We start from the raw sequence: 25,150 nt of genomic DNA, 5'->3' as shown, positions 1-25,150 counted from the left end.
CACATAACTCATCAAAATCAGGACAGACAGCAGCAGATAAAGGTAACGGTGGAGTATAAGGCCTACACATAACTTAACATGATCAGGACAGACAGCAGGTACATGTTAATGGTTGAGTCTAAGGCCTACACATAGCTTGGCCTCACTCAGCAGGAACAGACAGCAGCAGGTTCTTTGTTTGCAGTAGCAATGTGTTCCCAGGAATGGGCCCCCACCAGACATGGGCAACAACAAAAATAAACGTAGACACTTCTTACAGCAGCAGGAGGAGCACCTACATTGTCATCCAGCAGAGTGGAGCAAGTGCGCTCCTTGTCACTGCGCGATCCCGGCTCCCGCACTCAGCCGGCCGCATTCCTCTCTCTGCGCATGCGCCGGGCGTGCAAGCACGATTGAAAAGCCCGACACCTGCGCAGAGAGAGAAAAGCGCCAGGCTGAGTGCGGGAGCCAGAGACGGGATCGCGCAGTGACAAGGAGTGCACTGCGCATGCACGAGACTTAAACGATCCCAGCCTCACAGCAGGATGTCAATCACAGTGAAGGGAGGACGGGTAAGGGGCAGGCTTAGCTTGACTTGAAGCAAGGAGGCCGCTGCCCCCTTGACTTCAAGCTGACTCTGAGGATAGCGAAAACACAGATTAAAACAGCGTTTTTTATAAAGTATACAACAACCAGTGGAGGAATGAAAAACATGATTAGGAACACACTGGGGGCTACTGTAAGGTAATGATGTCGGTTAAAATGTGTTTTAGAGGTGACAGGTTCCCTTTAAATATGGGAACAAAGCGGGGAAGTTACTGGCATGATTAGCAAGGGGACCTTTCCATACCTCCCCAATATTGGCCATAAAAGATGACAGAGGAAATCCGCACACATCACCTTCAAAAATTAATGAAATATTGAGAGATTTTTACTCTGATCTTTATACAGGACAAATGGGTCACCCGGACGAAGCGAGGCTTTTACATACACCAATGCCCAAGTTAAAGCATACAGATCTGGTCACTTTAAATGCACCAATCTTATTAGAAGAAGTCACAGAAGCTATTGGAAATCTAGTAGCAAATAAAGCCCTGGGTCCTGACGGCTTTACGGGAGAATTTTTTAAAATACTTAGGGACAACATTTCACCCCTATTGACATCCATGTTCAATGAATACTTGTCAGGTAGAAAGATGTCAGATCTTGCACGCACCACACATATAAAAGTATTACCAAAACCAGGTAAAGATACTTTGTTGGCTTCTTCTTATAGACTAATATCCCTTATAAATGGGATATACACCTGAACTATCAGATAAGTTCAAAAGAGATCTTAAGGGATTGGAAAAATGTGCAAAAAGCTACCTCTAGTGAAATATGGAGAGAAACTCACTTCAAATTCATACATAAAGCAATTCATGGCTTTGATACAAAAAGCAGCAAAATCCCTTCAAATGCTGGGAGACAAATAGTTTGTCCTAAATGCTCACTACCTAGAGCCAATATGTACCATTGTATCTGGGAATGTCCTAAGATAACCAGTTTGTGGGGAATGTTTGGGATTATAGTTTGTTATATATGCAATGTCTTTGTATGTACCATATAATGCAATGGATCTCCAAGATTGTATGGTTCAATTTATTGAAATACTCAATAAAAATATATAAAAAAAACTAACAAAAACAAAATCTTCTTACATTTTGAAATATCCCTAATTTAACAATTACACCAACAAATGAGTATTACACTCACCGGTAATCCGGTTTCCTGGAAGTCTCCATGACACCACATACATCCCACCCTTTGTTCTGCTATTAGCTATTATCCTTTCATCCTGGGGTTCTTCGTTAAAATACACTGGTGATGTGAGGAGGGGGTGGGGGTTTTAACCTCTCTGTGTTTTTCCTGTCCAATCAGGAGGGAGTCAATCTCAGCATGTGGTGTCATGGAGACTTCCAGGAAACCGGATTACCGGTGAGTGTAATACTCATTTCCCCAGTCGTCTCCATGACACCACATGCTGAGATAATACCAAAGATATCATCAGGGGGGGACGACTGCCGACAGGACCTTACGTCCGAATCTTAGGTCATCATTAGCGGCTAAGTCTAGCCTGTAGTGCTTAGTGAAAGTATGAGCTCTCTTCCAGGTTGCCGCCCTGCAAATCTGTTGTAAGGAGGCTGAAGCTTTTTCCGCCCAGGAGGCGGCCATGCCTCTGGTAGAATGTGCCTTTAGTGAAGCGGGGACATCTTTTCCCTGAGCTTTGTATGCTTCCGAGATGGCCATCTTAATCCATCTAGAGATGGAACTTTTCGCCGCTTTCCTCCCCTTGTTGGGACCTGAAAATTGGACAAACAGATTTTTATCTATTCTCCAAAGACTGGTAGCTTCCAGGTACTTTAATACCGCTCTCCGGACGTCTAGTGTGTGGTAAGTAGATTCCTGATCGTTTTTCGGATCGTTACAGAACGAAGGGAGAACAATGTCCTGAGACCTATGAAAGGTCGAGACTACCTTGGGGAGGAAAGTTGGATCTAATTTGAAAATTAATCTGTCCTCAAATATTGTAAGGAATGGTTCTTGTATGGACAAGGCCTGCAGCTCACATACCCTTCTGGCTGAGGTTATTGCCACCAAAAATATAGTTTTAATTGTAAGCCATCTGATGTGAATAGAGTCCAGAGGTTCAAATGGATTGGAGGTTAGACCCCCTAGTACCGTATTAAGGTTCCATGGTGGCACCATGTTTTTAATCGTAGGTCTGATCCTATCTGCTGCTTTAAGGAATCTAGATATCCAGGGATGTTCTGTTAGCTTGGTATTATATAATGCCCCTAAGGCCGATACCTGGACCCTAAGGGTATTAGGGGATAGTCCTAAATCTAGCCCGTCTTGAAGAAAATCCAGAATTAGTGAGATGTTGGCTCTGAACTGGTTGAAGGAGGTCCCAGACCAATCCGCGAATTTCTTCCATATTTTTTGGTACTTATCGTTGGTAGTCTGCTTCCTGCTAAGGAGTAAGGTGTTCACTACTTTTTTTGATAAACCGAAGTTTAATAAGTTGGATTCTTCAGAATCCAAGCTGACAATTTTAGTATTTCCAGGTCTGGGTGAGTGATGGGCCCCTGACTTAGAAGGTCCGGCCTCCGAGGTAGAAGGAAAGGAGCTTCCACGCTGAGGGCTTTCAAGAGGGAGAACCAACTTCTTTTGGGCCAGAAGGGGGTTATCAGTATTAGTGTACAACTCTCCTTTAGGAACTTTTGCAATACTTTGGGAATAAGCGGAAATGGGGGGAATGCGTAGACTAGGTTTGTTGTCCAGCTCTGATTGAAGGCGTCTACTGCCCCCGGATGATCCCTGGGGTTGAGGGAGAAGAACTGGTTTAGCTGATGATTTCTCCTGGATGCAAACAGGTCTATCGTCGGCCTGCCCCATTTCTTTGTGATTAAATGAAAGACTTCTGGGGCTAACATCCATTCCCCAGGGTCTAGTCTGTGCCGGCTTAGGTAATCGGCCTGAATGTTTAATACTCCCTTCAGATGAACTGCTGAAAGAGATTGGATGTTGTTTTCTGCCCAGGAAAAGATTTTGTTCGCCAGGTTCTGTAACAGGTGATGCCTTGTGCCTCCCTGGTGTTGGATGAAGGCCACGGCTGTAGCGTTGTCCGAGTAGACTAGGACGTGACGTCCTTCCGCCAGCTGACTCGTATGTTTCAGTGCTTCCCACACTGCCTTCAGCTCCTTGAAATTTGAGGACTGCTGACTTACGTAACTTCCCCATGTTCCCTGGTAGGAGTTCCCCTGGACGATCGCTCCCCAACCGTGGAGACTGGCATCTGTTGTGATGACTAGAGGGAGGTCTTGCGCCCAGAAAATCCCGTTTTCTAGGTTGGATCTGCTGAGCCACCAGGTTAGCGATTTTTTGGTCTTTGTATCTAAGAATACTCTCCTCTCTAGGGTTAATTGCGATCTGTTCCATTTGTCTAAGATGAATTTCTGGAGTGGTCTTAGATGGAACTGTGCCCAGGCTACTGCTGGAATGCAAGCAGATAGACTCCCTAATACCTTCATGGCCTGTCTTATCGAACAGAACTTCTCCTTCTTGAACTTCCTCACAGCTGACTGAAGTTTTACTATCTTTTGAGGTGGTAGAAAAGATCTTTGGGAGACTGTGTCTAAGGTTATGCCCAGAAAATCTTTCCGTTTGGATGGGATTAAATCTGATTTTTCCCAATTGATGATCCAACCCAGGTTCTGTAGATGCCCCAGGACTAACCAGAGATGGTTTCTCATGGTCTGTATGTTGTCTGCCACTACCAGTAGGTCGTCCAGATAGGGGATCACACAAACTGCCTTTACTCTCAAGGTTGTCAAGGCTTCCGCCATTATTTTGGTAAAAACCCTCGGGGCAGAAGAGATCCCGAAGGGGAGACACTTGAACTGGAAATGTTGAATGTTTCCCTCCAACTTTACTGCGAACCTTAGAAACTCCCTTGATGACCTGTGAATTGGAACATGATAATAAGCGTCGCTTAAATCTATTGTGGCCATCACCGCGTCCTTCTTCAGGAGCTTCACTGCTGACTTCAGGGTCTCCATTTTGAATTTTTGATATCTTACATAATTGTTTAGATGTTTCAGATTTATAATTACCCTGGATTTCCCGTTTGGTTTTTTTATAATGAAGAGGCGGGAATAAAATCCCAGCCCTGTCTGATTTTTTGGAACTGGTTCTATGGCGTCCAAGGTTAATAGGTTTTTTATATCTTTTTTTAAGGTCACAGTTTGAGATGGAGGAAGGGTAGTGACTACATATTTCTGTGGGGGGGGGGAAAGAAGATCTATTTGATAACCCTCCTGTATAATACTTAAGATCCACCTGCTGTTTGTTACGTGCTCCCAAGATTTTAGAAAGGAGCTGAGTCTTCCCCCCACAGGTATAGCGTCATTGTTTGCTATTGGAAGAGGGGGCCTCTGCCCGGTTTGGGTTGAAGAGGAAACTTCTCCCTCTGCCTCCCTTCGCATAACTCCACCTCCCAGTTTTCCCTTTATCTTTTTTATTTTCGGGTTGAAAAAATCGGTCACGAAAGGGCTGCCTCTTTTGTTTATATCTTTCCTCGGGAAACCCCCTTTTTTTATTTGTTGCGTTGTCTAGGATTTTGTCCAAATCTTCACCAAAGACGTACTGACCGTGGAAGGGGAGTGCGATTAATTTATTTTTGGATGTGATGTCTCCTGACCACGCTTTGAGCCATAATGCCCTCCTCGCGGTATTTGAGAGAACAGCTGTACGGGCAGATAGTTTCACTGATTCGGCTGCTGCGTCTGCTAGGAACGAGGTTGCCATCTTTAGTAGGGGCAAGCTCTCTAAGATTTGATCTCGTGGCGTTTTGTTAACCAGATGTATCTCTAGCTGGTCTAGCCAGAGGTTCAGTGTTCTGGCCACACATGTAGAGGCGACGCCTGGTTTGAGAAGGGCCGCCGTAGTCTCCCAGGTCTTTCGCAAGAGACTCTCTGTTTTCCTGTCTAGAGGATCTTTCAATTGTGCTGAGTCCTCAAACGGCAGGGCCGTATGTTTTGCTACCTTGGCCACTGGCGCGTCCACTTTTGGAATAGTTTCCCAATCTGTACAATCCTCTTGGCTAAAGGGGTAGCGTCTTTTAATTCCCCTTGGGATAAAGGATCCTTTATCCGGTTTTTCCCATTCTGATCGAATTAGTTTTTGTACATTATCAGGGACCGGAAAAACCGCCTTCTTCCTTTCTCCTAGACCCCCAAATATTTCTTGTTGGGTAGATTTAGGGGCTTTAGGCATCTCCATCTGAATGGTGGCCCTGATGGCTCTGATAAGTTCCTCAATATCTTCAGGATTGAACAGGAAGCGCTTATACTCGCTCTCTTCGTCTGAAGATCCTGGGTGCTTTTGCACCGATTCGGAGTCTGAGACCGCCAGTCCCTCAGAGTCGGAATCCAGGATGAGTGATTTAACACTACGGGAATCCTGAGTGGGGGCAACTTTGGGGGGAGTGGGTTCTCTGGCCGCTAAGGCTAGCTGGACCTCCTCTTTTACCACTTTCCTAATGTCTTCAATTAAACCAGAAGACTCAGCCTTGATGACACTGGCTGTACATTCCTTACACAGGGCTTTGGATGCTGTGTTAGATAATCTCTTGCCACAAATACCACATTTTTTGGTTTTTTTGGCTGCAGAAGTGGAATCCTTTTCTCCCTGAAATTGTTAAGGGAGGAAAGGATGAGCAAACTGAACCCACTATACCAATCATATGCCTGAGAGCATGTTACTCACTGTCCCAGGGTTTGATGCAGGCTCGGTTCCAGAGCCCGGCGCGAGGGGGGTGCTCATCTTGACTCCCGACCGCCACAGATGCTCCTCGTATGAGCCACGCTTAGCAGGGCGCCATTACCCAGGTCCTGTGCGTTTTTATGGTGTTCCCTCGCTTCAGGACCTGTGGCGCATGTGGATGACGTCAGCGCGTCTGCTCCGCCCCCTAGCGTCTGACGTCACTTGCCTGCCAGCCGGAAGGGACGCGTCTCAGCGCCGATCCGCCGCGTCCTCCTTCCCTCTGCATCAAGCCCTCCTGGACCGCCGCAGAGGGAATCTTCGCAGGGGCACTACGTGCGTGCCCGAGCCCAGGCCTAATCGAACAGAGGAGGGAGAGCTGCACTGCAGATCCGACCTCGGCCTGTGGATGAGACGATTCAGGTGAGCCCAACGAGCTCCGTGCACCTCTCCTGCTTCCTTATCCTGATGGGACAGGAAAAACACTGGTGATGTGAGGAGGGGGTGGGGGTTTTAACCTCTCTGTGTTTTTCCTGTCCAATCAGGAGGGAGTCAATCTCAGCATGTGGTGTCATGGAGACGACTGGGGAAATGTTTTTTCTTAAACCCGATACAGCAGAGAACTAGAGCGCGCTAAATGTGCCAAGTGACATTTTTAAATTTCACCTCTACTTTGATGTCAAAATAATCACAACATATAACTAGAATAATAAAACATAAAACTACCATCATACTACAATAGATCAATGTGCTAAAATGTAAAATAACCCAGTGCAGTCCAATCAAGGGGATAAATTGGTTTTCTAGGCTCCTGAAATTGATGGCCTAGCTTCAGGATAGGTCATTAATATACAATGGGTGACGGTCCAACACCTTGCACCCCTCACAATCAGCTGTTCACTGCAGCCTCGGGCGCTGGAATTAGTACTGTGAATAGAACAGGTGTAGTACCCTGGGCAATACTTTGGATGCACTTTATTGCACTTTGAAGGGTTAACTTGCACTGTGATTTATGCTGCTGTGTGCACTTATGCAACAGGCGGCCGCGCCCCAGGGCCCTCTATATCGCACATCCCAGGTGTAGGAAATGCTGAGTGGTATAGTGCAGCCTAAAATGTCTCTTTATGTGTGTCACGGTGCTCCTACCTGGATATCGCTGGACCCCAGACTTTGGCTTCGAAGCAATAAATAGGGGGAACAATTGAGGGTTCAAACAATAACTGGAGTCCAGACCTTGAGATGAAGTTCAATGGCAGCTTTACTTTGCATAAACGTTCTCCAAAACGGTTTACAGGCTTTATCTTGGTTCCAGCAGGCTTTAGCATATAACTGGCAGGCAAACTCAATTCTACTCGCTTTCTCTTTGACCCTGCGGTACTGACAAGCTTAAATATAATCTTTGCTTTCTTCTTGATGTTGCACTTTCTCTCTGTAATCTGACTCTAGGTTATGCCAGGGAACTTTCCTCCTGGTTCCTGAGGCTTCAAACTTTAAGGTGCTCTGGCTGGCGTGGGCACGTCTAGCAGAGACATGCCCCTGCACATCCTTCCCTTAGCTGGGGGTGAACTAAACTGAAGCTAACTGGTCCCCACCCTTCCTGCAGCAAGTAGGTCTCGCCCACTTCTCTCCAGAGGGGGGTTAGAATTGAATGGTAAGTTCCATTCTATCTACATACAGCTCTGCCGTGTTTGCTGCTACCTGCTGGTGAACCAGGCACATTACATGTAGTAAACAGTTACATAACACTAGAAATCCACAGTGTGGAGGACCTGGAATAAATACATAAGATGACATTCAGGTTAGCCCATTAGAGATAGTAGCAGGGCGCAGGAGTGGTAGCACCACTCTGGAGCGCTACACTAAGGGTCCATTCACACGTCCGTATGTGTTTTGAGGATCCGCAAATCACGGACACCGGCAATGTGCGTTCCGCATATTGCGGACTGCACATCGCCGGCAATTGCGGACTAGAATAGGACATGTTCTATTTTTTTGCGTAACGAAAGTGCGGATCCGCAAATGTGGATGCGGACAGCACATTCCGGCCCCATTGAAAATTAACATTGTATCTGTTTAGGCTGTGCTTCTCCACTCCGCCTCTCCCACTAGAAGGTTCTAGTGCAGCTAGCAAGTATATATGAGAGCAGTCAGAGCCCCTAGTAAACTGAAGATAGGGACCAGTGCTTAGTAGGAGAGACTCTGCAAGATTTCATTAGTGAACAGAAGAAGATGCTGATACTCTGCCACAGACCCTGGGCCTCCAGTCTTTGACTGGGAAGCCAGCCGGATGACTGGGCCATAGACACTGGGCCACCAGCCCCATTGGGGTCACCCCAAACCTCGTCACTGCAAGAAGAACAGCTCCATTGAAAGTGTAGTGGTTCATCTCCCATTCACTTCAATAGTTTATTGCTGCGGGTCCTGTGATAGTAGTGTTATTCCACTTGGTATTGTGGCGGGCAACTGCTAATTTTCCCAAAATTTACCACTACCATAAATTACAATATCTCACGAAAAAACTATTAGGAATCAATTAGTAGGATAAGTAGATGCATTTGTCAAACAAAGTGATGAATGTCAGTTTTGAAAAATGGGGCTGTGTCCTGAAGGCCCATCCTAGTCCGGGTTTTTAAAGGGGCTATCGATGTTACATTGCAATTTTTGATGTTTTTTTTTTTCTGGAGACATCGCCTTCTCTGTCCACAGTTTGTGTGAATTATTGCAGCTCAGCCTCATCCACTTCAATGAGCTGAGCTGCAATATCAGGCACAAATCATTTCCAGAGGTGGGGCTGTTTTTGAGAAGAAAGAAGCTATGTTTTTGTAATCCTGGACAACCACCTTTAAGAATGTCTTTTAGTAGCCCCATTCACATTATCGGATGCCTCCTTGTTGGTTACAGCGATAGATAGACCAGGCTTAACTGATTCAAGTTCTTTTAAATTTCTCTCTCTTTTCTCTGTAAAATCATTTAACTGAATGCTGCAAAAAAAAAGAAAAATATTCAAACAATTTCCGTTCTTAATAATAACAGGACAAACTCAAAACCTTAGTTATGCCTATAGTTCTGCCTACCATCTCTTAAAGGGGGTTTTCCATATTCCATCCGGCTCCCTAGCTCTTTTCACTGCTCTTCTGATCCTCTCTTTAAACTTCTGGACAGATGGGGTCATGTGCGTCACCAGCAGCCAACAATGTGTCCCCAAGCGGCATGTCACTGCTGGTCATGTGCCATTTGGGGACATGTCACAGTTGTTGGCTGCAGTGGTGCACGTCATCCCATCTGTCTGTACGTTTACAAATGGGGCCTGGAAAAACAGTGAAGGCAGCCTGAGACCGCAACGAAGAATCGGGGAGCAGGCGAGTACGGCTTTTTACACGGGTACCACAGGCTGGGGTGGAAATTGAAGTAAAAAGTAATAAATAAAAATAAAAATAAAAAACTCCTTTAAAGGGGGTTCTCTGGGATTCCTATGGTTTTTGACACATATGTTCATGTAGTTGCTTATGCCATGTACATCTTCCCTGTGCTTTTTTTTTTTCAATTTGGACTTTCCTGACTTGTTTTCACCTTGGAAACCAATCTCTCTGGTTTGTTTCCACCCTGTAGGTAGCACTTCCTGTTGCTGTAGCCAACCAAACCCATGATAAATCAAAAATAAAACTGCAGCACTCGCCGGTCAAATGTGTGTGTATACATGAATACATATACCATCCTAAATGGTCTCATGATCATTATGCAAATCGGCCACATGACCACTATGCAAACTGGTCACATGATCACCATGCAAACTGGTCACATGATCACCATGCAAATCGGTCACATGATCACTATGCAAATCCATGATCAATCATTACCCTGAAACTACATTGTTGCTGAGACTGCTCTTTAAAGGGCTATACTGGTTGGACTGTCTTGAGGAGGGGTGGTCAGTCGATTGATTTATCACCTGATCCTGGATTTCAGTTTAATATGAACATTCAAGATATGGTAAGCGTTTCCCCACGGGAGTGGGATGACGTTTCTACTGAATAAGTGGGTGTACACCTAATTAGTGGCAGTGTTCCCCTCATAAACTGAGGGTCACGCCCCCCATTTTTGGATGTACACATTTGCATGGTGATCATGTGACCAGTTTGTATAGTGGTCATGTGGCCAGTTTGCATGGTGATCATGTGACCATTGGTCATGTGATCACATTGAGCATGTGACCATTTGCATGGTGATCATGTGATCAATTTGCATAATGATCATGTGACCATTTAGGATGGTATATGTATTCGTGTATACACACACATTTGTTTGCTTGAGAAAGACCGAGAGCTCGAAACGTCGCAATTTTTGGTGAATAAACAGCATGAATTGAAGACCGGCGAGTGCTGCAGTTTTATTTTTGATTTATTCTGGATGATTTGGGGATACTACAGACTGGTATCCAACACAGCGGGCACCATCACCATAGAGACTTTTTGCTATAGATTCATAAGTGCTGCTACTTTTTTTCTTTTTTGAGCAACCAAACCCATGATGCACTTCTCCTTCCTCTGCCACAGCTACAGCTCCACCCCTAACAACACCCAGTTAGTTTATAGCTCCTCCTACCCAGCTAGTTCCATAGACACTCCCCTATCATTACCCCGCCCGCAGACATGACATCACAGTAAATAAGAAAGAGCTGCATGGAGATGGTCGTGTGACCACAGCCCAGCACGGAAGATAGGAGCAATAAGGCCCCATTGACATTACCGCCAGTCTGCAATATATGGGCACTTGAATGGGTCCGGGATCTGCAAGATATAGCAAAAGATAGGATATGTCCTATCTTTTGAAAATCGGAGCCACACATCGGAAGCCCATGGAAGCACTTTCGTGGGCTTTTAGGTCCGTCCCTCAACACCGTAAAAGATAGGACACGTCCTAACTTTTGCTGTATCTTGCGGATTGCGGAACCATTCAAGTCAATGGATCCGCATCAGCACCAGGAGGGCACAAAGTCCTTACGTTCGTCTGAATGAGCCCTAAAGGTAAAAGAAATACGTTACAAAATTATGGCTACTTTCTTAAAGAAGTATTCCCGCAAAACTTTTTATTCTCTGACGTGCTAGAAAGGTACATTATATCATCTGTAGTGAATGTAATCTTCTCATCAGTGACTGTATTTGTGATGTATAACCTCCCTTCTGATCCTCATCTGTGTCATATGACCAACTCTCTGATCTCCAACTGACACAGGACAGGAAGTCAGTTACTTCTCTATTCATTCCTATGAGACGGACACTGAGGCTCCCACTTCCTGTCCACACATAAGATGCTGTGTCAGTTAGGGAGTCTGATTGCTGGTCACATGACACAGCTGAGAAGCATAAGGGAGGTTATAACTCACAAATACAACCACTGGTAAGGAAATTACATTCACTACAGATTACATCATGTACCTTTCTAGCAGGTCAGAGAATACAGTTTTTTGCAGAAGTTCTTCTTTAAAGGTGTATTTTACAAGATGTTGATGCAAAATGGAGAACCACTTTAAGGCTTGACATGGTGAGAAGGACTTAGGAGGTTGACCCAAGACAAAAAAATTAAATTTTTGAAGTGAAAAGAGCTTTCTGACAACCAATACAGGTAAGGGCAGTCCAGTTGCAAATAAGCAGTGGCTTAGGCAAAACCAATTCAGGACTTCCAGACCATAATTAGAATTTATAGGGCCTCAAAGAAAATTCAGCATGGACGACAACCTTTTTGACAGTACATAGGACAGACCACAGGACTGTCCAAAGAGGAACCAACAGAAAGCCACCACAGCGATCGACAGAAAGCTTCTACATGTGAGCAGAGACCCTCAGCCGTTGGGCTTGGTATAGCTCCTTGGTGCTATGGACATTGTAGAAGGACATTTAGAGGGATGTGGCCAGTAAAGTATTATAAAGACTATACATCACCAATAACTTATGAGTGGAGAATCCTTGTCACTAGCGGCCAAACACTCTGATTTCGGCTGTCGATTTAGTGTGTATGAGAAGTTCCTGACTCTCTCCCAATGGCTGATGTCAGGAGAGATAAAGAACAGGCATGTTAGATTTCATCTGACTGTTTCTTTTGTTCTCCAAGGTGGCTGGCAGCAGCTTCTCTCCTCTCCCCATTTATTACATACGCATGCTCAGCCAAGCTGAAAATACCTATATATTGAAGGATCAGGTAAGATGGCCATCAGATGAGCGAGCATTCCGACAACAGTTGTCTCATTAGTATGGCTGGCTGATAGCGTCCAAGCAATACGCTATGATAACTATACCGATCCTGCAATCAAACAAACTAATTGACCTCCAAGGTGTCAGTCAGGAACCAGGTGAAGTAGCCATGGCCCCTAAATTCTAAGAAACAGGCTGTACAGATGAGTGCCTTGTGACTTCCCCTGGATGGACTTACCTAATTTTTGTCAGGTTTTGTGAACACAATATAAGATGTTGGATATCTTCAGCACTGGCGTCGGTTAGGAAATTATAGCTCAGATCTAGATGGTTAAGGTTTGGGTTTTGACTCAGTGAGATCAGAAATGGAGAGTATTCATCTGTCAGTTTAATCTGTTGAAGACTGAGAGAAACATAAAGGTTCAGAGTTGTCAAGAAGAAACATTGACCCTTCACCACCCTAGGGCTTTGAAGATGAGAATCTGTAGTCATACAAGTTAGTAGTGGCCATGCTGGGGTACTCCAGCACCAGAAACTACACAGTGGACTCAGGTTTCCATCCACTATGTGGTTCCCGATACTGGCAGTTGCACAAAACGGATGACAAACCAGTTCATTATCCACTTCACCACCAGGGATGGACGTGTTACCCCTTGTACTACCACAGACTGGAAGGTTTTCTTAACCCTGTTTATGCCCAAGACCACCAAGGATGCTTCTACTTTTCTCTTCACTGTGAAAGGTCTCTTTCGTCATCTTGGATACCCAGGGCTACTTATTTATGTGCCTACAACCTTTTGGCACCTTGTGAGCCACATACATGTTTGGGCAATGGTCTGGAGCAGGGGCGTACCTAGAGCATTTGGCACCCGGGGCGAACCCTTTGTTTGGCACACCCCCCCCCCCCCAAGAAAGTTAAGAAAACATGCACAAACTTTTTTCAATGTTTTCAATAATATTTATTACAAAACATTCAGACATCCGCATGTGTTTTGCGGATCCGATCCATGTATCAGTGGATCCGTAAAAATCATACGGACGTCTGAATGGAGCCTTACAGGGGGTGATCAATGAAGGAGGTGATCAGGGAGTCTATATGGGTGATCACCCCTCTGTCATTGATCACCCCCCTGTAAGGCTCCATTCAGACATCCGCATGTGTTTTGCGGATCCGATCCATGTATCAGTGGATCCGTAAAAATCATATGGACCTCTGAATGGAGCCTTACAGGGGGGTGATCAATGACAGGGGGGTGATCAGGGAGTCTATATGGGGTGATCAGTGGTTCATAAGGGGCATCTCCTCTCCTACATAGCGCCACATACCTCTTACATCCAGTGATGTCACCTTTGATGTAGACGTTCTCTTTCCTCATCTTCTCCATTCAGACCAGACCGCCATGATGATTTTTCTGCCATCTCCCGTCTCTGCAGAGATTGAGAAACAGACATTAGTTTCCTGCCACCCCCAATACTATACTGCAGAAACAGTCCCCCTGGAAATACTACTATAGTGCCCTAGTAATCATGTTCCTCATCCACAGATACCCCCATGGTGCCCCCCCATAATGTGCCAGTAAGAAATGTCCCCATAGTGCCAGCTCCCCCCCCATAGTGCCAGCCCCCCCCCATAGTGCCAGCTCCCCCCCCTATAGTGCCAGCTCCCCCCCCTATAGTGCCAGCTCCCCCTATAGTGCCAGCTGTCCCTATAGTGCCCCCCCATAGTGCCAGATCTCCCCCTATAGTGCCAGATCTCCCCCCTATAGTGCCAGCTGTCCCTATAGTGCCCCCCCCCATAGTGCCAGATCTCCCCCTATAGTGCCAGATCTCCCCCCTATAGTGCCAGATCTCCCCCCTATAGTGCCAGGATCTCCCCCCTATAGTGCCAGGATCTCCCCCCTATAGTGCCAGGATCTCCCCCCTATAGTGCCAGGATCTCCCCCCTATAGTGACCCCCCATAGTGCCCCTCCATAGTGCTAGTTCCCCCATAGTGCCAGGATCTCCCCCCTATAGTGTCAGGATCTCCCCCCTATAGTGCCAGTATCTCCCCCCTATAGTGCCAGGATCTCCCCCCTATAGTGACCCCCCATAGTGCCCCTCCATAGTGCCCCTCCATAGTGCTAGATGGAGGGATATCTGTGCAATAGGGAATGATCTGTAAATACTTCTGAGAATTTTGGTTCTTACCTTAGTATTTGTACCCTGCAGGCTTCATGAGTTAAGACCCTGCTGATAAAAGGCATATCACTGTCTTTCAGGTCGTTGTTCGAAAGCCTAAACCAAAGCAATAGAAAACCAACAAAATCTAGTAAAATATACCTGCAAACAAAATGTGCAATATAAAAGGTAAATGCAGCATGCAATCCAGAAGGTAAAGGATCCATTTATTGTGCTCACATTCATGTACTATGTTATTCGAGAATGCACATCAAGTAGTTGGAAGTGTATTGGTTCTCCTGTGGTTGGTGTCTGAATTAGATACTGCAATAATGCAATCAGAGCGTGAGAACGTCCTGTCCTGACTGAGCAGCATGATAGCATGAGGGTCTCGAAGAGATTGTCTGCTGTGCTGGGTTATGTTCCTTTGTATTGTTGCTAAAGGTTGGCTATGTAACAGTGAGGGGGAGAGAAGGGCACAAGCATGGTCCAGTAGGGGTTAGTACAGCCCAGGTTGTCAGTGGGGATGTAGTTGCTGCCTTGCTCGGCAGAGGAGCATGCTATTTATTGGAGAGTGTGAGTCATCTGGATGGGGACCAACAGGTTAGCATAAGACCCCTTTTCCCGCCAAGTGTTGGTGCCATTTGGCGAGGCCAGCAGTAGAAGGTGTGTGAAGAAATTGGCATGTAACCCAGTTGGCTGCTGGGAAGCTGAGTCAGTACTGACAAGGATCACCAGAACACAAACTGAGCATTGTGTGGCCTGCTGTGTGGGAAATGAGAAACTGTTAAAGAAACAAGACCCTCCATCCACTTTAAGATGCTGTGCCTAGACTTTGAATGGACCTGAGCATTGATTTAGTACAGTTTGAACCAGTGTTTGTGGACTATCCTTTCTTGCTACCTAGAGAACCTTATTACCTGTAGTATGTTTGGGTTTCTTATAAAAGTGCCCCCCACAGCTCCCGACTAGAACATGAGAATGACCTGAGTAAATTCTGTGCGCTCATGAGAATGACCTCCACTCATTCTTACTGTTGTCAAATACTTGTGTACGACTCGTTGGACCCAAAACTTGAGAGTTGCTCATCAATTTTTAGCACAAAGTAATTTTAGAAATGTAATTAAATGAATCTAAATTTGATGTCCTACCTGAGTTCTCGAACTGTGTGTAGAGTTGCAGCTAGTCTCTCCAAGCCTTCGCTTTGAATGAAACATCTGTCTAGATTAAGGTAATCGATTTCTCCACAGGATTCAAGGATAAAAGCTAATACGGTGCAATCCATAGGCGTAAGGTGGAAATCTGAAAAATCTAGACCATGTGAGTGCGGTCCTATCGTATCCTGAACAAGACTTGTATGTCTGGACTCAAAAAGACATGTCAGCATATTCATTTTCTCACGAGGATCTGCTTCTGTCCATTTTGATGCAATTTCTTGGCTGAGCCAGCTAGTGACCTGCTTGGAAGTGGAAGTTTTAATACTTAGAGATAAAGAAGAGAGAAGAGAACTATTAGTTTTGTCAGACAAGCCACAGAGAAATCGGATGAACATTTCACTGGGACCATCCTTGAATGATCTGTCTCGATCTAGTGTCGACTTCATGTCTATCTCTGAATCCAAGTAGTGAATTAAAGCCGAGAAGAACTCTTGAATGGTGAGATGGAGGAAGGAGTAGGTCGTAGAGTGACTATTATTTTCTATCACAAAACTGGATAATGACTTTGATTTAATGTCCACTTCAAATGATTCCAAATCTTTAAGATCAAAGGTAAGAATGTGATTTTTTATTCCATATTGTGCCATCTTCCCAATGGATTTGATGAGCTCCACGGGACATTCATTGCCCGTACAATGATTGATGAGAGTGTTGGCAACGTATGACACAAACAGCTGAGTCGCTGTTTTTGGTAGGAATGAAATCTGATTATTTTGTGGTGGGGCCTCAAAACACATGGATAACACTTTGCAGATGATCCAGCAGTACGATGGGATGTAACAGAACGTGTACAATGCGTCGTTCTCTCTTACATATTGAAAAGCCCTGGTGGACAATTTGTCATTTTTAAAAAAACATTCAAAGTACATCTCCCTTTCTTTCGGAAGGAATCCCATGATCTCAGAAACCCTTTGGAAAACACAAGTGTCAATAGAAGCCAGTTGGGTTGGCCGACCGGTTAGCAGTATTGAAGACCCTTTGAGAAGACCTTGTCTCACCAAGCTAACCACAATTACACCCAGGTTGACCTGCTCTCTGGGGTTACAACATAGATTTGGTAAACCAAAATCAATGTTGTGTATACTTTCATCTAGACCATCAAAGATGAAAAGCAGTTTTTTTGGATCCTGTAAGATGATATCAAGTTGAGTCCATAGATAAGGATAATGTTCAGAGATCAACTTATCCAAGCTGACCTTGTCCTCACCATATCTATTTAGCTCCCGGAATTTAAAGAAGAAAACAAAAGAAAATCTTTGATAATGTTTCTTAGTCACCCAGTCATAGACAAACTTTTGCATTAGCGTGGTCTTCCCAACTCCTGGTACGCCACTCACCATGACTGCATGCGGTATACAATCAGAATGGTGGCACCAGCGAAACAACCTGTTGGGAGAGATACGTTCCAAATTGGTATGTGTCTCTACCAAATAATGCTCGAGTCTCCCTCCAGTTTCTGTTATCTCCTGTTGAGAACGTTTCCTGAACTGCTGGGAGGAAACAACAATGAGATCCAAATAGCAAGAATAAATATTATTGCTTTGTCTTGGTTGCTCAACTCCTGGGGCATTGTGCTCCTCTAATTCTTTGGTCATTTCCAGAAGATGTTTCTTGTGACATTCATGGGTTTCTATGAAAAATGGTTTGAGAATACAACTGAAATATGAAATACCACATTTTGCCTAAACTGAGATACATCAAGATATGCAAATGAAGTTGAACTTGATTGACACGGACAATATAATAAAAGCATCTTGGCAACAAACACAGAATACAAAAATGTGAAAGCGCCATTTCACCATCACCATCTACTACATGCGTTAAAGTGGCCAGAAAGGGCCTCTCACCCAGTTAAGCCAGTTACTCTCTGCTCTGCACTGATAAGGGGCAATCACCCCGTAACAGCTGTCTGCAGATGAGATGCTGGCTTATTTAATATCTGAGTCATGTCTCAAGGCCTATTTAAAGGGTTAAACATTGACTTATAGCAGGGGTGGGCAACCTGTGGCACTCCAGCTGTTGTGAAACTACAACTCCCAGCATGCATACTTGCTCTGCTCTTCTCAGAACTCTCCTAGAAATAAATGAAGCATTCTGGGAATTGTAGTTTCACAACAGCTGGAGTGCCGCAGGTTGCCCACCCCTGACTTATAGGATAGCTGCCTTACATTAGTGTTGGGCGCGAATATTCAAATCGCAAATATTCAAATCGCAAATATCGTCACTTCGAGAATTCGTGAATGTTTACAATATAGTGATATATATTCGTAATTTCGAACATTCTAGATTTATTTTCATCAGTAACCTCCCTTCTTGCTTGTGAGCCAATGAGAAGGCTGCAATGTCTTTGTCTGAGCTTAGCCATTTTCTACAGTTTTTTAAAGTTCTGAGAGAGAGAGAGCAGCGTCATTGCTGTGCTCTCTGCTTTCCACTCATTACATTAGATAGATAGATAGCTTATATATAAAATACAGATAGTCAGTGTAGGTTATATCCTGATATAGTGTAGCTGTTGCAGTGCAGTGTGTTAGGTAGTGTGATAGAGTCTGCTGTCCAGACATACATGCAGACCTGCTAAAATGTGAAGTTTCACGTATTGCGCCAAAATATTTGCATCATTAGTGCCGATTTGAGCAATCCCGAATATACTGGAGCATTCTATCTGCATATAAAGCCATTTTTAATGTTCTGCCGTGCCAACCATTTTCTCCAGTCTCAGGAAACTTCCAGCAGCATGGAAAATGTAGCAAAAGTGAGCCACGCCAGTAATTCGCGCGCATTATGCGAATATTACATTGCCGCCAATTAGATGCTGATGATCTATCCAGAGGATAGATCATCAGTTTAAACAAACTGCAGAACCCCTTTAATGACCTATCCGGAGAACCTCTTTAAGCTGGCCATCCACATAAGACAGCTGTCAACCAAATGCTTCCTTAACCAATGATACATATGCATGCTCGGGCAAGCTTGCATAAGTTGTGAATGGGAGCGGGGAAATACCTGTTGGCAGCGACTTATCTTCCTACTTACAAAAAGATCAGGCATTTGAATACAATATGCCTGACCCTCATCTCCCCCGACATCAGCCCTTGGGGGAGAATTGGGAGGTCACCATACACATTAGATGCACATCTAATACACTTGTAATGTGTCAAGCGTGCATGTGTATGGGGACCTTATCATGACCTTATCAGCAACTATTAATGCCAAAATGAATTATTGGATTTGCTTCACTTTTAGAATATTTGCATCACACATTTTGAAAGATCTTGTCCCCCACCCTGGATGAAGAGATTCAAGTCAATAGGAATCTAGAGAGCAATCTTTTAACCCAGCAAGGTTGAAGTCTCTCCTGCACTTATGGAGCACAACTCTAAAATGTCTCATCCCGACAACGCCCTTCCATATTTCCTATTACGGCATATGGTCCATATAGAGGGTGGTCCTTGCTTGGCCTTGGCATTTTTTTCACTCTGCCCCATAACTTCTTTAGGCCTCTTTCACACGGGCGTTGCATGTGAGGGCCGGATAAGATGCGGGTGCGTCGCGGGAAAATGTGCAATTTTTCCATGCGAGTGCAAAGCATTTTAATGCGTTTTGCACGCGCGTGAGAAAAATCGGCATGTTTGGTACCCGAACCCGGACTTTTTCACAGAAGTTTGGGTTATAACCTGTCTATAACCATGTTATAAGGGAAAATAATAGCATTCTTAATACAGACTGCTTAGTAAAATAGGGATGGAGAGGTTAATTTAAAAAAAAAATTTTTTTAACTTACCTCATCCACTTGTTCGCGCAGCCCGGCTTGTCGTCTGTCTTCTTCTTTGATGACCAGGAGGAAAAGGATCTGTGGTGACGTCACTGCGCTCATCACATGGTTCATCACATGATCTATCACCATAGATTTAATTCTTAATAATAATGTTTTAAGAATGCTATTATTTTCCCTTATAACCATGTTATAAGGGAAAATAATAATGATCGGGTCCCCATGCCGATCATCTCCTAGCAACCATGCGTGAAAATGGCACCGCATCCGCACTTGCTTGCGATTTTCACGCAGCCCCATTCACTTCTATGGGGCCTGCCTTGCGTAAAAAACGCACAATATAGAACATGCTGCGATTTTCACCTAAGCCCAAGTGATGCGTGAAAATCACCGCTCATGTGCACAGCCCCATAGAAATGAATGGGTCCGGATTCAGTGCGGGTGCAATGCGTTCACCTCACGCATTGCACCCGCGCGGAAACCTCGCCCGTGTGAAAGAGGCCTTAAGCTAGTTCAGAAAGTTCATAAATCACCTGAATCACATTGTTTGTATCATTTACCTTTTAATTCGTGTAAGTCGTGTCCCTCTTCATCCAGATTAATCAGTGACACTAATGTATCTTCTACAATGGGAAAAATAAAAAACATACTGGTAACCAGTATCCTGACATTTTAGCCAACAGTCCCAGTCTGAACTGGAATCCATAAATGACCAGTTTTCCAGAGAAATGAGGATTAGTGTTAGCATCATATCTTTTCAAAAGGTTTAAAGGGGTTGTGAGGCTTTTGGGTATATTTTACCTGTTGGACCAGTTGAAAAAAAAATCATACTCACCTGCTACCTGCCACTCCGTTACAGCTCCCTGGCTCTGTTCAGCAATATTCCAGTCCTGACCTGTAAACTTCCAGACAGACGGGGACAAGTGCGCCGCCGTTGCAGCCAATGACTGGTTTCAGTGGTGACGTGTTTCCAATCTGCACGTGGTGCACCAGTGACTTGCTGCTCGTGGACACGTCACCGCTGAGGTCAGTTATTGGCCCGTGATTCCACCCAACCAGAGGTTTACAGGTCAAGATTGGAAGCCCGGCGGCCGGAACGGGGCATGTGCAGATCAGTCAATAGGATTTTTTTTTCAATGGGTTCAACGAGCTGCTGGGAAAACGATGGACAATTCCTTCAAGACGTATGTATGACTTCTCAAGCATTTTTTTTTTTTTATTGCTCCAATGCATCTGACATAAAAAAGGAATACACTGTTTACACTCCCTATGCAGCTCTATGTCCGTCCATGGTTACAGACTACAACCATAACCAGCATAGATGGATCCTGCTGTCATACTCCCTTCCATCTGCTCCCTTCTTCTTCCTAAGGATCAGACTACAAACAGGCTAGCTTGTAGTCTGTTATCATGGAAACATACAGAGCTGCATAGAAGTAGGATATTCTTTAAAGGATAACTGTCATGTTTTCATCAAAAAATCTATTTTAGCATATGTTACTGCTGCAGCAGCATTATGCATAAAGCAATCTTTAGTTTCTTCACATACCACTGTTTTCCTTGAGTTTTTCCCTTAGTTACGGCTGTTTAAACATTTACAATAAGAGGACCTTCTCAAGATATCTCTTCTGCCAGTTCTCTGAGGCCAAAACTGCTTTCCCTCACTTCCCATACACACTTGCTGTAGCCAGCAGCTCCCTGCCAGCCAATCAGATTGGATTACTGAGAGACACGCCTCCTCACTCTGAAGCCTAATGCAGGCATGCAGTGTGAAGGACCGCCCCTCCGTCTTCTGTTTACATTTAGTTGGGAGACAGATGAGGCCTAGTAACAGTCTTTTAAGGGAGCAGTGGAAAGAGACAGAGGACATTAATGAAAGCTGTTATTATAAGGTAATTACAGATCTTTTGACAATCATTGACAGACTCAGGTATACATGCCTAGCTCTAATAAACTAGAAAATAATAAAAAAAAATATGACAGTTACCCTTTAATACAGATTATTTGCTAAATATATATATATATATATATATATATATATATATTTTATGTTGGTTGTGAAGGTAGGCATACCCTCTAAGGAATTGTAGTGTACTGGAGTGATATCCTAATGATAATAATATCAGGGTGTCCAACATAAGGGGCGTTTTGCAAGAAAAGAAGTAGCACTTTACTGTAGATTATGCATTAGTACATCTCATGTTCATTGGGTTATGTACCCTAGTTCATACTACTGTAAGTGGTACATAATCTTCCTATAATACTGTTGTGGAGACCTGTCCGAGCCTATATCACCTATATGTGTAGTGCAATACCCAACAGAGCCCTCTAGTGGTGGCGACAATTGGGGCAGAAGTGTACACAGTTTTCCATATCAATAGTAACATATCATTACCGCTACCTGCTTGGCTAAATTCAGCCAATAGTCCAATCAGGTTAGGGTGTTGGTACTTATTCTGTAGGACAAAAAGGCTTTCCCACAATGCTAGTATAGCTTTTCGTCTCAAGTCCTTAATATCTTGTATGAGACATTCAGAAAATGTAGGGGCTCCTAAATCTTTCTTCATTAAAAGGTAATCCTAAAAAAGAAGAACAGCAAATTTAAAGTCTCAGTTCCTCAACATTGTCTGTTCCATCACATACAACAGTTTTAGGGAGGGCAAAGGCGCATTTGCCTAAAATGCCTCACTGGGAAAGGTCTCCACCTCCCAGTTTCTGGGAAGGTGGTTCCCATCAAGTTTTGTGATCAGGAGTAAATGGTCACCTTGATCTGAGACAGATCATACATAGGATATAAGCCACTGTTCATGGCAGTCAGATCCTATCTCAAAGAAGACAGGAGGGCTTCAGAGATGAATGATCTGTGTAGGGCCAGGTTATACCGATATGGTTGGTACAAGATGACTCTGTTGCCTATATGCAGTGCAACTTATGAAGCTCTGGCTGATTAGACATATACAGTGTCACCTCACCTCTTCATATACACTGATGTTCAGTTCCATCTTGACTCATGCATACAGGCCATATTCACCACCACTTTGAAGGCCATTTTTCAATGTAATTTTGGGTGGTCATCTCATAGAGGTTTCAGTGTATTACTTGGTCATTAGTACATTTTTTTTAACCATCTCTTTACCACATGGAAGACTTTTTTCTCACCCTCTCTATGCGGACATTTCGGGACGTGAGCTCTCTCAGGAGGTCATGAGTGTCCAAAATCTCCATTATGTGTTTCAGGTCATTCCAGAAGTAGCTATACAGAATCCTCAGGCTGGACTCTTTATACTGAGACAGTTGCTTGCGGAACTTCTGAACGTCATCTGCAGTAGAAAATATTAACGGGTCAATGACAATTTTTTGGACTCACGACGGCAACCATGATTCTTACAGATGGAAACGGAAGAGGTGAGTAATTTGAGGACAAGATCAAAGCTCAGAAAGAAGCCCTGCTCTGTAGGGGGTATCAAATTTTTATGTCTTGATATATTTTTTACCCCTTAAAGGGGTTGTCCAGGAATTTTATATTGATGGCTTATACTCAACCTTTAATATTGGTGTGACCCTGGTGACATTACTGACCATCGGTGATGACTCTTGAACACTTTTTCTCCATGGTTTACTTCTCCTCGGCTTAAAGATTTCTTCAAATTTCAACCCAAAATTCCTGTCCAAGCAAAGTGGTAGATTTTAGTGGTCTCAAAGCATACAGTATTACCCCATAGTCAACGTACTTCATATTTAATCGATCCCATGACACAAAGATCTGTAATCTAGAATTTTTAAGTGATTGATACTTGGTGTCTCTAGATTATTGTGGTTGGTGGTTTATAGGGTTTAGCTGCAAGTTACGACTGAGAGCTTTGTTGAATAACTTCGGATTTTGATTCTTTAACATGAAAACCATTTTGAAACTGGGATCCGAAGTCAGCTTCGGCACTCGGGTACCACTTCGACTTCGGATCCTAGTTTGAAAATTGTTTTTAAGTTGAAAAAACAGAAGTCTCACAAGACTTCGGAGATAACGAATTTCACCTCGACGGAGCCCATACATTTGAATGCTGTTAGGAGACTGATCTCCGTACAGCATTCAAACGAAGTTTTGACTGAAGCGACTTCGGATATATTATGCGAAGTGCACTTTACTCAACCCTAATTATGAGCCAAAACTGGGATTGGAGCCTAAGTAGAGATAAGGTATATAATGGAAAGATCTACATCTGTTCTGTGTTTGGAGCCGCACCTGGTTTGGGCTCGAAATCACAGATGGAAATCACTGACCGGTGAATGAGGCTTTACATGGAATGTCTGATGATATTTAGGGCTCATGAACACGACCGTATTTTCTTTTCGTGTCCGTTCCGTTTTTTTTTTTTGCAGCCCATATGCAGAACCATTTACTTTAATGGGTCCCCCCAAAAAACGGAAGTGACTCTGTGTAAATTTCATTTCTGTATGTCCGTTCCACACAAAAAAAGTTTTGCAGACAAGGAACGGCATTGTTACAATGAATCCGCAAAAAAACAGATGTGACATGGATGTCACACGGCTGTCATCCGTTTTTTGGCAGATCAGTGTTTTGCAGACCGCAAAATACATACAGTCATGTGCATGATCACTTAGGTGTCTGGCCACCCTATGTGCGATGCTCCCCTGAGCTCCTTCGTTGAAAACTTCCCTTTACAGGTCCTGCAAAGTAGGGGGTTTGCCCCCAAAAAACGTATTCTTACACAACCCTTTTAAGTCGAACACCTTTGTCTTGAGATGTTCCTCCACTTTCAATGCCACCCCAATACTGGAGAAGGATTAAAGGGAACCTGTCATCTGGATTTTGGGTATAGAGCTGAGGACATGGGTTGCTAGATGGCCGCTAGCACATCCGCAATACCCAGTCCCCATCTAGCAACCCATGTCCTCAGCTCTATACCCAAAATCCCGGTGACAGGTTCCCTTTAAGAGCATTTTTGTGAACTGAGACTGAAAAAGTCTCAGTTGATAAATCTGGCTTCACCCAACCATAATAATAATTGCTACGTTAGTAAATGTGAGCACAGATAAAAAAAAGCCCGTAAAGGGACACAACACTATTTCTGTGACTTTTTGAATCCAGAATATTGGGAGCACAAGGTGCGATAAATTCCCCGAAAGTTATTTTAGTTGACATAGAAGTATTAGAAGGTTTTACCGTGCTGGGTCTTCCTGTAATCCTGAAAGTGAAAGTGAACAGAGGGCGTCACGCCCAGATCAATGGGAGAGGTTGAAGAACAGCGTCTGGTTAACTGTTTGCACTCTGTCTTGAAGAAAGGATTTTTTTTTTTCTATAACAAGGATCCACAACCTCCGACACTCCAGCTGTGGTGAAACTATGACGTCCAGCATGCACAATGGTCTGTTATCAGCAGGTCTCCAATGGATGTGAATGGGGCATGCTGGGAGTTGCCGTTTCACAGGTTGCCGATTCCTGTTTTACAATCATGGCTCCCAGACACTCGCACACAGTACCGGCCTGGCTATCGTGCTGTATATTAGCATCGAT

General features: G+C 44.2%; 1 pseudogene; it reads right to left on the bottom strand.

Moving 5' to 3' along the window:
• Positions 1-8,425: 8,425 nt before the first annotated feature.
• LOC122942320 lies at positions 8,426-24,901 on the bottom strand (annotated as a pseudogene).
• Between the last annotated feature and the right edge of the window lie 249 nt (positions 24,902-25,150).

Source organism: Bufo gargarizans, chromosome 6 (assembly GCF_014858855.1).
Source record: "Bufo gargarizans isolate SCDJY-AF-19 chromosome 6, ASM1485885v1, whole genome shotgun sequence".
Lineage (NCBI taxonomy): Eukaryota > Metazoa > Chordata > Amphibia > Anura > Bufonidae > Bufo > Bufo gargarizans.
This window is presented reverse-complemented; position numbering and strand designations above follow the sequence as displayed.